The following is a 12,874-nucleotide window of genomic DNA, read 5'->3' on the forward strand; positions in this document are numbered from 1 at the left end:
ATGATTGCTGCGAACTGTAAGTTGTCTAGTGTTTTCCACATCATGCTGAGCCAGCTTTGGTTTGATGTGGTCATGGTCTCCCTCCAGTGAATTGTAAGAGCAACTCTAATAAAGCCTGTAAAATGGGCTGAAACCGAAAAAGTTTGGCGACTATACAGGTTCAGGTCGAGAGTGGGCCAGAACAGAGTCCGAACTCGTGGCCTGGCTCGTAAAACGAGTTTGGGGGTCCGAGAAACTCGGCGGCCACTCCGTATTAAAAGGGCCGCAAACCCGAGAAACTCGGCGGCCGCCCTGTATTAAAAGGGACCGCGGACCCGAGAAACTCGGCGGCCACCCCGTATTAAAAGGGGCCGCGAAGGGGACATCGATTTCCAAAACCCTACTTGTAATATCCCAGGTTTAGAGACGATCGAGGGGTAGATTTTAGAAAGGGATGTGCATTGCATCGTAAATTCTGGGAAAATTTCGCGCTTTTAAAACAAAACTGCATCGAAGGGGGACAGGTTTCTCTCTCGATATCTTACAGGGTTAGGGTTTCGAGAGTGCGACAAACTTGTTCCTACTCAACTAAATTAGGGTTTTGAGAAGAGAGAGGAGATATTGCATCACAGTCTTAAGTTGCATGATTGAATTCAAATTTAAGTTGTATGATTGAATTCAAACCAAAGTTGAATTTGAATTTCAAATTCAAACATTAAATAAATACTTCATAATTCAATTGTGAGGAAATTCATTAAGTAAATAATAAATAATACACATTATGAATAATGCAAACTATAAGTAAAGCTCATTAGAGAAAACCTTGAGCTTTATTGATTATCACACAATATACAATGTCTTTACAATATTCACAATTGAAATACAACATATTACAAGAATTGGAAAAAAAATAGAAAAAGAAAAGAAAAGGAAATTACAATTCAATGATCTATCCTGAAACTACAAGCTAATATTCATTTAGTCTTGAGCTTGATGATCTTCATGTCCATTTGATCATCTTGATCCCTGCACACAAACACAAATAAAACAAGTGTTATGCCAAGTGGCATAGCCACTTGGCAGGTTAAAAAGAAATGGAATTTGAGTAGATATGATCAACTCTGCCGAGCTGATCCACTCTCAGCCAAGAACCAAGCCAGATACCCAGCACTTGCACACACACACATCAAGACTGCTCACAAGGCAGTGTGCATACCCAACGACACACACAAAGCCGGTGAGTCACCACAAGCCCGCTGGCCAAGTCGTCGACCGGGAAGGCAATGAAAGGGAGGTATAAAAACCTCGACAGTAAACCCTAACCAGTCCATCGACATCAGCAGCTGGGTAAGTGCATCATGAACACTTAGAACAGGAAGAACAACAACCCACCAGAAATCATCCAGGGACAGTTTCACCAAGAACGGTCAACTGTGAACAAGCACAGAATGGAGTAGAGCAAGCTCAAGCTAGCCAGGAGGAGCAGGGCAAGCTTAAGTCATCAACCAGAAGCAAAACCTCTACACCAACAACTTTTCTAGGAGCTGGAGTGAGGTATACCAATAAATCATGAGCAAGCAAGGTTTTGCTCATACTAACTCAGCATATGCACAAGTCACAGAAGCAAAAGAGGGTAGAACCCTGCTTGTATCATCATCTGGCTACCCAGCCATTTGGTGCAAGCAATTGATGAATAACCAGAAGGAAACCATCCAGGGAACACTGGTTGTGTCAACACAGTGACACAACCAGAGAAATCCAACAAGGATTTAATTCCTATCTAGCCACACAGATTCACTTAGCACCCTACAGCTAGCTAAACCATCAGACAGATAGACCATATGAGGTCTATTCCTGTTTGTCAACAGCAAAGCTCACTGGAAATCCAACAAGGGATTGTCCAGTGATGCATTCATCAAGCCACAACCAGTCAACAGGGGTGGGAGCTTCCTGGACAGCAAGAAATGTTGTCAAGGCCACCTCAACCACTTAACCAATCCCAACAAAGAAGCCATGCATAGATATCATCACCCAGTAGGGTTCAAAAGGAGGGCTAGGGTACACAACCAGTGGTTGGCATCCATCTAGCCCTACCAAACTCAATAAAATGATCATAACTGCAGAGCAGTTCACATCAATTATCCATATAATCAAGCCAAACTAGATAGATAATTGAAATACACAAGCAACCAGTGATACAGACACTTGCAAATGATCTAGATGATCACTGCAGGCAACAACAGGTGCTGGGGTAAGCAAGAGCATGCACCAGCACAGGCTTGAGTGACACACATGCCAAGTAAGAGCATCAGTGAAACACAAGCCATAGGACAGCAGAGAGTCATCAAGCATTGATGATCATATGATCATCAGGGCTTGCCTTAGCATACAAAAGCTTGACAGGGGCAAGCCTGGCATCAATTCATGAACCAGATAAATGAAGTAGCCACAGCTAATCAACAGTTATATCACAGATAATCACATAATTAACTTATGATTGTATCCAGTAGCACATCAAATGATTGATGAACCACTGGATCATATTATACAAGCAAAGCACACATCAATTCTTTACTAAATAACACTGTTAAGCCCACAGTAATGCTCAATTGAGCATCATCATGAATTGAGCACAAGAATTAGCACACAATTGTTCTGGCACTTGCAAAACTGCAAGGACTACACACTGTAATCAAGTCAAGACCATAATCATGAACACACTTGAGTGTCTAGCAAGCATAATAACATGAACAAGAGCACAGAGCAAGAATCTAGCAAGAATGGCAAGCACTGGCATGGCCAGGGCAACAATGGCCAAGGCCAGTAGGGCCAGTGGCTTGAGCAGCATAGCAGCAGCACAGCGAATAGCACAGCGAAGCATCCGGCAGAGCATAGCAAGCAGGCACGAGAGCACAGCGAAGACAAGTAGAATAGCAGCAGCATCACGGCATGGCCGCACCTCCACAAGGAAAGGCAGGCCAGTGACCAAGCTAGACGAAGAAGAGGAGGAGAGAAAGGAGGAGAACGGGGGCACTAACCTGGAGCAGCACCACGGCGTCACCGTGGCGGCACGGCGGCACAGCCTGGCCACGGCAGCGCCAAGCCATGGCCAAGCCAGGCGGTCGCCGAGGCGCAGAGGCTCCAGCGCAACCACGGCGAGGCACACGGCCACGCCACGGCGCCAGGTTCGTCGGCAACGACGAGATCGCCGCGAATCACCACGGCCAGGTCGCAGAGGTGTTGGGGGAGAGCGGTGGCGGTGAGGAAACACAGATCGGCGCGGACCGATCGGTGCGCTGTCGTGCGGCCGTTCGATTGCGACCGATCTCGCCGGCGGGGATGGCCGGTGGCGGCCGAAGTGATTCGGCGACGGCGCATGCGACCACGGCGTCGCGGGAGAGAGGAGAGCTAGGGTTCGCGAGAGAGAAGGGGAAGGGGACGGGTGCGTCCGACCGAGCCGGACGTGCGGCTCGGGTTAGGGTTAACCGCTGGGCCATCCTGACAGGTGGGCCCAGGGGCATTTTTGCCATTTCACAAATCTATAAAAATGCAGAAACTTTGAAAATGCACAATAAATGTTTCCTAGCTCTAAAAAAATAATTAAAAATATGAAAACCACTCAGTATAAAAAACTCTATCATAATAAAATATGAAGTAGAATTTTTGAAGATAAACATGAATAAGTTCAAATTTGATGATTAAAATAATTATTTAAAATCACATATATTATTTTCAATAATGAAAATAAGTCCATAAATTCTTTTGGACTTTAAAAACACCTTGACAACATTTCAAGGTTTTATTTGCCCTAAATAGAGTATCTCCAAATTATTCTTAGTATTAACCTCTCACATGAAATAATAACGACATCGGGGGGAACAAACCCTAAAACTGGAATCATGCATCAATGCTTCTTTAACCATTGCCCTTATCGGACAATGATGCTATTTTTCAGCAACAGAGGACAAGGGTCAGTCCACACCATCCAACTGCAACACTTTGTAGTGTTCAGGCAAGTTCATCACTTGCTCATGTCATTTGAGTATCTTTATTAAATTACCTGCAAAGTACTATGATTATCATTATTGCATAAAAACCAAAACCACTATTTTCATAACTATGAATATGACTATGTGGTTGGCAATGGAACCATGGATTGTGTTGATATGGTGGAGGTTCCATTGCAAGGGTTTATATCCATCTAGGATTAAACAACAAATGTCGTCCAATGATTCTTGTGCCGTAAAGCTCGTGTTAACCATAAGATCTGGAGTGGGACGGAATAGTCAACTGTATTTCCACCTCTCGTACATCAACGGATGCGCTTACCGTAGACACTTGACCCAGGTTGGGCAAGCGGTGGTGTGGGGATCCCATTCTAATTCCCCACGGTAAGTGGTCTATGATGGGTTGCAGCTACCGGCGAAGGAGTTTGGTTAACGAGTCCCAAACTGTCGTCGTGGTCGGGGTCCATCCTTAATTGGTATAAGAGGACCGGCGAGGACTGATGACCCACAAGTATAGGGGATCGCAACAGTCTTCGAGGGAAGTATTACCCAATTTATTGATTCGACACAAGGGGAGACAAAGAATACTTGAAAGCCTTAACAGCGGAGTTGTCAATTCAGCTGCACCTGGAAACAGACTTGCTCGCAAGAGTTTATCAGTAGTAACAGTTTTATAGCAGTAGCATGATGCGTGTAGTTGACACGTCCGTTGGGAACCCCAAGAGGAAGGTGTGATGCGCACAGCGGCAAGTTTCCCTCAGTAAGAAACCAAGGTTTAATCGAACCAGTAGGAATCAAGAAGCACGTTGAAGGTTGATGGCGGCGGGATGTAGTGCGGCGCAACACCAGAGATTCCGGCGCCAACGTGGAACCTACACAACACAACCAAAGTACTTTGCCCCAACGAAACAGTGAGGTTGTCAATCTCACCGGCTTGCTCGTAACAAAGGATTAACCGTATTGTGTGGAAGATGATTGTTTGCAGAGAAAACGGTAAAAACAAGTATTGCAGACAGATTTGTATTTCAAGTATTAAAGAATGGACCGGGGTCCACGATTCACTAGAGGTGTCTCTCCCATAATATAAAAGCATGTTGGGTGAACAAATTACGGTCGGGCAATTGACAAATAGAGAGGGCATAACAATGCACATACATGACATGATAAGTATAGTGAGATTTAATTGGGCATTACGACAAAGTACATAGACCGCCATCCAATCGCATCTATGCCTAAAAAGTCCACCTTCGAGGTTATCGTCCGAACCCCCTCCAAGTATTAAGTTGCAAAGCAACAGACAATTGCATTAAGTATGGTGCGTAATGTAATCAACAACTACATCCTCGGACATAGCGCCAATGTTTTATCCCTAGTGGCAACAAGCACAACACAACCTTAGAACTTTCGTCACTTCGTCCCAGTGTCAATGCGGGCATGAACCCACTATCGAGCATAAGTACTCCCTCTTGGAGTTAAAAGTAAAAACTTGGCCGAGCCTCTACTAGAAACGGAGAGCATGCAAGATCATAAACAACACATGTATAATAACTTGATAATTAACATGACATAGTATTCTCTATCCATCGGATCCCGACAAACACAACATATAGAATTACGGATAGATGATCTTGATCATGTTAGGCAGCTCACAAGATCCAACAATGAAGCACAATGAGGAGAAGACAACCATCTAGCTACTCGCTATGGACCCATAGTCCAGGGGTGAACTACTCACTCATCACTCCGGAGGCGACCATGGCGGTGTAGAGTCCTCCGGGAGATGAATCCCCTCTCCGGCAGGGTGCCGGGAGGCGATCTCTCGGATCCCCCGAGATGGGATCGGCGGCGACGGCGTCTCGCATAGGTTTTCCGTATCGTGGCTCTCGCATCGGGGGTTTCGTCACGGAGGCTTTAAGTAGGCGGAAGGGCAAGTCAAGAGGCGGCACGGGGGCCCACACCATAGGCCGGCGCGGCCGGGGTGGGGCCGCGCCGCCCTAGGGTTTGGCCACCCCGTGGCCCCTCTTCGTCTCGTCTTCGGACTTCGGAAGCTTCGTGGAAAAATAGGCCCCCGGGCTTTGATTTCGTCCAATTCCGAGAATATTTCGTTACTAGGATTTCTGAAACCAAAAACAGAGTAAAACGAAGAATCGGCACTTCGGCATCTTGTTAATAGGTTAGTTCCGGAAAATGCACGAATATGACATAAAGTGTGCATAAAACATGTAGGTATCATCAATAATATGGCATAGAACATAAGAAATTATCGATACATCGGAGACGTATCAAGCATCCCCAAGCTTAGTTACGCTCGTCCCGAGCGGTGTAAAACGATAACAAAGATAATATTTGAAGTGATATGCCATCATAACCTTGATCATACTATTTGTAAACATATGTAGTGGATGCGACGATCGAAACAATGGTGATGACATGAGTAAACAAGTGAATCATAAAGCAAAGACTTTTCATGAATAGTACTTCAAGACAAGTATTAATAAGTCTTGCATAAGAGTTAACTCATAAAGCAATAAATCAAAGTAAAGGTATTGAAGCAACACAAAGGAAGATTAAGTTTCAGCGGTTGCTTTCAACTTGTAACATGTATATCTCATGGATAATAGTCAACATAGAGTAATATAACAAGTACAATATGCAAGTATGTAGGAATCAATGCACGGTTCACACAAGTGTTTGCTTCTTGAGGTGGAGAGAGATAGGTGAACTGACTCAACATAAAAGTAAAGAGAATGGTCCTTCAAAGAGGAAAGCATCGATTGCTATATTTGTGCTAGAGCTTTTATTTTGAAAACATGAAACAATTTTGTCAACGGTAGTAATAAAGCATATGAGTTATGTACATTATATCTTACAAGTTGCAAGTCTCATGCATAGTATACTAATAGTGCCCGCACCTTGTCCTAATTAACTTGGACTACCGGATCTTTGCAATGCACATGTTTTGACCAAGTGTCACAATGGGGTACCTCCATGCCGCCTGTACAAAGGTCTAATGTTGTGTTTGGATGCACAGAATCTAGCCATGGAATTGGAATTTGGAGCAAATTCGTCAAATTCAGCTGTTTGGGTGGCCTTAGAATTGAGGCCCAGAAATGATGGGCAAATTCCGAGCGGCCCGCGCGAGCGCACCGTTTCACTTGGAAGGTTTCCGAGCTCCCAGCCTCGGAAAGGCGTGGAATCGCGCATACCCCTTCGTCAACACGAGCGATAGAAAAAGGAGCTCGGCCTACTCCGCCCGCCAGCGATGGGAGCTCGGCCTTCTCCGCCCGGCGGCGGCGTCTCCAGCTCCGGTAAGCCACGCCGCCCTCTCTTTTCCCACGCCCTCCTCTCCCCATCTCCCCATCTCGTCCCTCCTCGAACGGCGGCGGGCTCCCCTAACCCTAGAGCGGCGGCAGTAGGGGAGCGGCGCCGGAAAGCTCTCCCTGGCCGGTAGGGGAACGGCGTCGGGCGGCCTCTCCCTGTCCTGTAGGGGAATGGCGGCGGGTGGTTGCCCCTCCCTGGCCGGTAGGGGAACGGCGGCGGGCTCCCCTAACCCTAGAGCGGTGGCAGTAGGGGAGGCGGCAGTAGGGGAGCGGCGCCGGACAACTCTCCCTGGCGGTAATATCGGCGGCAGGGGAGCGGTGGCCCGAGCGGTGGCTTCTCCCTGGTTGACTGACCCTCTCCCTGCCCCTTTCCAATTCCAATTTGATGTTGCATCCAAACATGAATTAGAATTCGGGGTTACCCTCTGATTCCAACAACAAATACCTTGTACACCCAAACAGCAGAATTGAAATTGAGGCCATTTCCTTTCCACCTTAGATTTGGAATTTCAGTCTAATTCAATTCTATGGGTAGATTCTAGGGATTTCTATTTTCGTGCCCTCGGGTCCTTAGTTGTGCTCAGTTTTCCCCAGCTCCTTAGTTTTTCCTCAGTTTTACCCAAGCGTTTGTCTGAAACCATCAGACGTGATGTAACGGCCGGTTGCCCGACGGTTGACCGTTATCTTCCGACTAGTGGGGCCACGTAGAGCCCGCAAAGACACGTCGGACCATCCATCTTTGTTTGACCGTAAGCATCGCCGTATCCCCGACCAAAACGCGAACGAGTGGGGCTTCGGTATATCAAATGACAAGTACGGCCATGACGCCGATACAAGGGGCAATACACGGGTAGGATTAGATTTTTAAACGGAGCTCTACGACGATGGCACGGAGGAGGTGGCATGCGGGGTGCCGAGATGAGATCGACGTCCACAAAGAACCGCATGAGGCGAGACCGGACGCATTAGATAGATATGAACTAGACGCGTTTAACCATGCAAAGAAGAGAAGAAATGGTCGACGACATCGACGACCACCTCAAAACTTTGACCGACCGTGTCGGACACGAACGCGAGCAATGTAGAGAAAACTAGTGTCTCTCCTTTCCGGCGTGTATAGGTGGGTGCTAGGAGAGTGTGGTGGCGAAGGGAAAGATCTCGCGGCGGTCCGTGGCGTCCGAGCATAGCGGGTCGGCGTGGCCGTGCCCACGGCGGCGTGCATGCATGATCGGCATTGGCATCGGCATGTACGTTCGGCATTGGCCTCGGCGGTATCTCCGGTGTGTCGGTGATCGAATGAGGGGACGGGATTGAGGGTGCATCCCGACGTTGACCTAGCAGCGTGGCGGCGAGCATAGCCGTTCCGACCATGCCGATATCGGCATCGGCATCGTTTGGAGGCTGTGGTGCTCGAATCAAGTTGGGATTTGTTTCTTGTAGGCCAAAATGAATTTGAAACAAGTTTCATGTTGAAGGTTAGGTAACGAAAGTTTGTAACTATCCCAAAATTATACTAGCGCCATGGTGAGGTTCTTTTTGATAGAGCTATACGGTTGGGCAAACTTTTTTGACACTTTTTAGATAGGGTTCCTTGTTGTTACACGTATGGCATCATGTATGGAAAATTTGGGGTCATTTGGAGATGTTCGAAAAAATCACTTTGCTTAAGCGCATGCCGTTTCGTCTCGCTCGAAACCAGCTTTTCTAACAAGGTGATTTTTTCTACCTTCTCTAAATAACCTCAAATTTCATACAGACTGATCTTCTATACATAGATAGATAGATTGTTTCGTTTTTACATTTTTCGAACTTTTTATTTCCCTTTACAATACCCAATTGATTTTCAGGTCAAAACCTCGAAAAACAAGCATCATGTATGGCATCATTTTCACCCTAAATTTTCTGAAACTTTCCCTTTTAGATATTCCTTGTTGTTATAGGTATGCCATCATGTATGCCAAACTTGGTTAGGTCTCACCGAAACCAGCTTTTGTAACAAATTAGGTTTTTTCTGCGTGAAAAGTAATGGCTACAACAAATTGTTGATGGTTTATCATTTTTTTGCGTGAAAAGTAATGGCTACAACAAATTGTTGATGGTTTATCATTTTTTGCGTGAAAAGTAATGGCTACAACAAATTGTTGATGGTTTATCATTTTTTGCGTGAAAAGTAATGGCAACAACAAATCGGTGATGGTTTATCATATTTTTTGCGTGAAAAGTAATGGCAACAACAAATTGTTGATGGTTTATCATTTTTTGCGTAAAAGTAATGGCAACAACAAATTGTTGATGGTTTATCATTTTTTGCGTAAAAGTAATGGCTACAACAAATTGTTGATGGTTTATCATTTTTTGCGTGAAAAGTAATGGCAACAACAAATCGGTGATGGTTTATCATTTTTTTTTTTGCGTGAAAAGTAATGGCTACAACAAATTGTTGATGGTTTATCAATTTTTTGCGTGAAAAGTAATGGCAACAACAAATCGGTGATGGTTTATCATTTTTTTTGCGTGAAAAGTAATGGTAACAACAAATCGGTGATGGTTTATCATTTTTTGCGTGAAAAATAACGCCTAAAACAGTTTATAATTTTTAGCGCGTGAAAAATAATACAGAAAACCGCCCTTCAGCAAGCTAATTAACCGCCAACAGAGAGAGAGAGGGGTTATCCCGCCCGTTCCCTATATCATACGATCAACGGTCGGTGGGCACGATCCGCGTGACATGGGCTAGACCAATCGGAGCGATGATGCACGTCCTGCGAGAATTTGTGAAGAGAGAGGGCAAAACTCGAGTACTATCAAGAAACCAAGGGCACCTGAGTAGTAAATAGACTAAGGGATTCAAATATGAGATTTAAAAAATGGAAAATGCGTGTTTTGTACAATGAAACCCATCTTGGCCTACCTCAAACTATTTGCAATACCAATATACATCGGTGTGAGAATTGTGGCCTCATTTAGACAAAGTATGATTTGGGGGAAGTCTGTTTTGGGAAGGGCTTATTGTGGAAAACCATGCACCTTCATAGCTACTAGGTGATTTGAGAAGTGGCAATTTGTGGTAAAACTTGATTTATCTATGATTTATCTATGATTTGAGAAGTGTCAATTTGTGGTAAAGACTCCATGAGTAAGTGCCACTCTTTTTAGGATTTTTTTGCACATTAAATGACTCATTTAACTAGTTAATCCCATTTGTTGACTCTCCGTTGACCAGCCACTTGAGGGTAAAACTGAGTATATTGCACTAGCCGATATTAGCACTCGAGGGGAAAATTGAGCACACAAAAAATGCTAGTATAAGACTCGAGGGTATACCTGAGTATATCTAAATTTCCGGGGTTAGACTCGAGGACACGTGCAATTGTTGACGCGTAGACGCGGGTCGCGGTGGAGAAGTCGAGACGTGCAATCGTGGACGCGTGTCGCGTTGCGTAAGTCCAAGACGTGCGGACGTGCACCTGTGCACGCGTAGGACGCGGGTCGCATTAACCACCCCTCGCCTTTATAGACGCCTCCTCCCACCGTCTCTCGTCACTCTCACTCGCTCACGCATCGCCAACTCTCTCCCACGTCCCATCATCTTCTCCAAAGCAAAAACCCTCTCCCTCTCCCTCTTCCTCTTCCTCTTCCTCCGCCGGAGAGATGGACAAGGAGAATGCCAATCCCATCGTCGAGGTTGGCTCGAGCGCGACGCCTCCATCTTCGGCCCCGTCCCCTCGACGGACGACGCCGCCGCCGCCGCCGGTGCATCGGAGGCTGCTGCCGCCGGTGGCGGTCGGATCCCGGCGGGATGGGACCCCTACGACCCCGTGCCGTACGTCCCGCCCCCGAACCCCTACGACACCTCCCTCGGAGGACCCATGGAACGAGGTAACTACGGTTTGCTTCCTTTTTGTTCCCCATTCCTTTTTGAACCCTATTTTTGCTGGTGTAGATGGATCCGTAGATGGATCAGTATTGGGCTAATATTTGCGCCGATTTTATTCCATTTTGTTTTGATCACTTCTTGATTTGGGGTTCGGTCGTTCGGTTAATTTATGCAAATAATATTGGATCTCAATCGATTAATTTATGCAAGTAATCATGGGATCTCAATCAGTTATTTTATGCACTAATCAAAAGATATCAACCGTTTAATTTTGCAAATAATCTCGAATGTGTTCAAGTTCAGCATCTAGTTCGGATCTAGAATCGTTTCTTTGCCTATGATGAATGGTTGGGCACAAATTTTTACGGGAGGGTTCAGCGAACCATTGCTCGTGTACAAATCTGTTGTGCATGAGCTTTAGTTCGCTTACCCCTTCCTGTAGATATATAATCATGTCCACTCTAACCGAGGCTGACTCTGTTTTTCTTAACTTTGTTATCATGTACGTTAGTCATCGTTGCAACTCATTCACTAGTTTCTGTTTGATATGGATCGGATGTCCGGCAGCGACGTCGGCAGCGACGAAGAGCGGGAGGACGTCAAGACTCGCCAGTGTGTCGCGGAGGCTGCAGGTCGGCCGAGTACATCTCCTACTTCGCCAAGGAGGTGTACAGGTGCCCCTTCCGCACCGGGAGACTCGGCGCCACGGACTTCAACTGCCTCGTCACGCATGCGTCGAGAACATCAGCAACACCTTCCCCAAGGTCGGCACGACGGTGAACGTCCACTCCTTCGCGCCAGCACGTGGCGCTCGGCATGCACCTCCGCAGCTTCCGGCCGGGTGGAGATCTCCGCCGGGCGCATGCCTCCGCTCAAGCCCAAGGCTCCCAAGGGGAGCAAGAGCAACAAGTGGAGGGAGAGCCGGATGGGGTAGGCGGAGTCCTCGGACGTGTCGTCGTCGCTCGCTCGCCTCCTAGTTTGTTGTTGGGATCCCTTTGTTGTTAGCTAGGGATCCCTTGTTGTTATGTTAGTATGATGGTGCTCGTGAAGAACCTCGTTACTATGTTGGCTGTCGTGTATGCAGCCTATTATCTATCCATATTATCTAGGGATTATCTATCCCTAGTCTACTATATTTTGTTGGCCGTACTTAGTTTTCTTGATTTACTATGACTCGTGAATTTATCGTACATTATCCTGGAGATTTGCTTCTAGATTTAACTACATACATATGAACCGAGGGAGTACTAGATTTGTCGCCATATTGGGCAAACAACGAGGGCCAAAAGGCACAAATAATTGAAGAAAGTCAGAAATGCAAGCTTCTCTAGATTTTATACTAATTTGGTGAAAAGGACAGAGAGAAAGAGGGGAAAAAGGTGCACTTAATAGGGATGCCAATTTGGGGCCGAGAGAGACAGAACCCAGCTCCTGCTCACGTGCAACCAAACGCTTCTCGTCCTGTCCCACGCGGGCCCTTTCTACCAGCCCCACGCGACGCGGGCCCACACGACTCGGCCCCACAAGACGCGGCCCCACACGTGACGAACGGTCAACTAAACGGGAATCCCGCCGTCCGAGCCGCTTCTGCGGGTTTCAAACAAGGGCTTGGGGAAAACCGAGGAAAACTAAGGAGTCTGGGAAAACCGAGTACAACTAAGGACCGGAGGGCACGAAAATAGAAATCCCTA

This window comes from Lolium rigidum, chromosome 6, assembly GCF_022539505.1.
Source record: "Lolium rigidum isolate FL_2022 chromosome 6, APGP_CSIRO_Lrig_0.1, whole genome shotgun sequence".
Lineage (NCBI taxonomy): Eukaryota > Viridiplantae > Streptophyta > Magnoliopsida > Poales > Poaceae > Lolium > Lolium rigidum.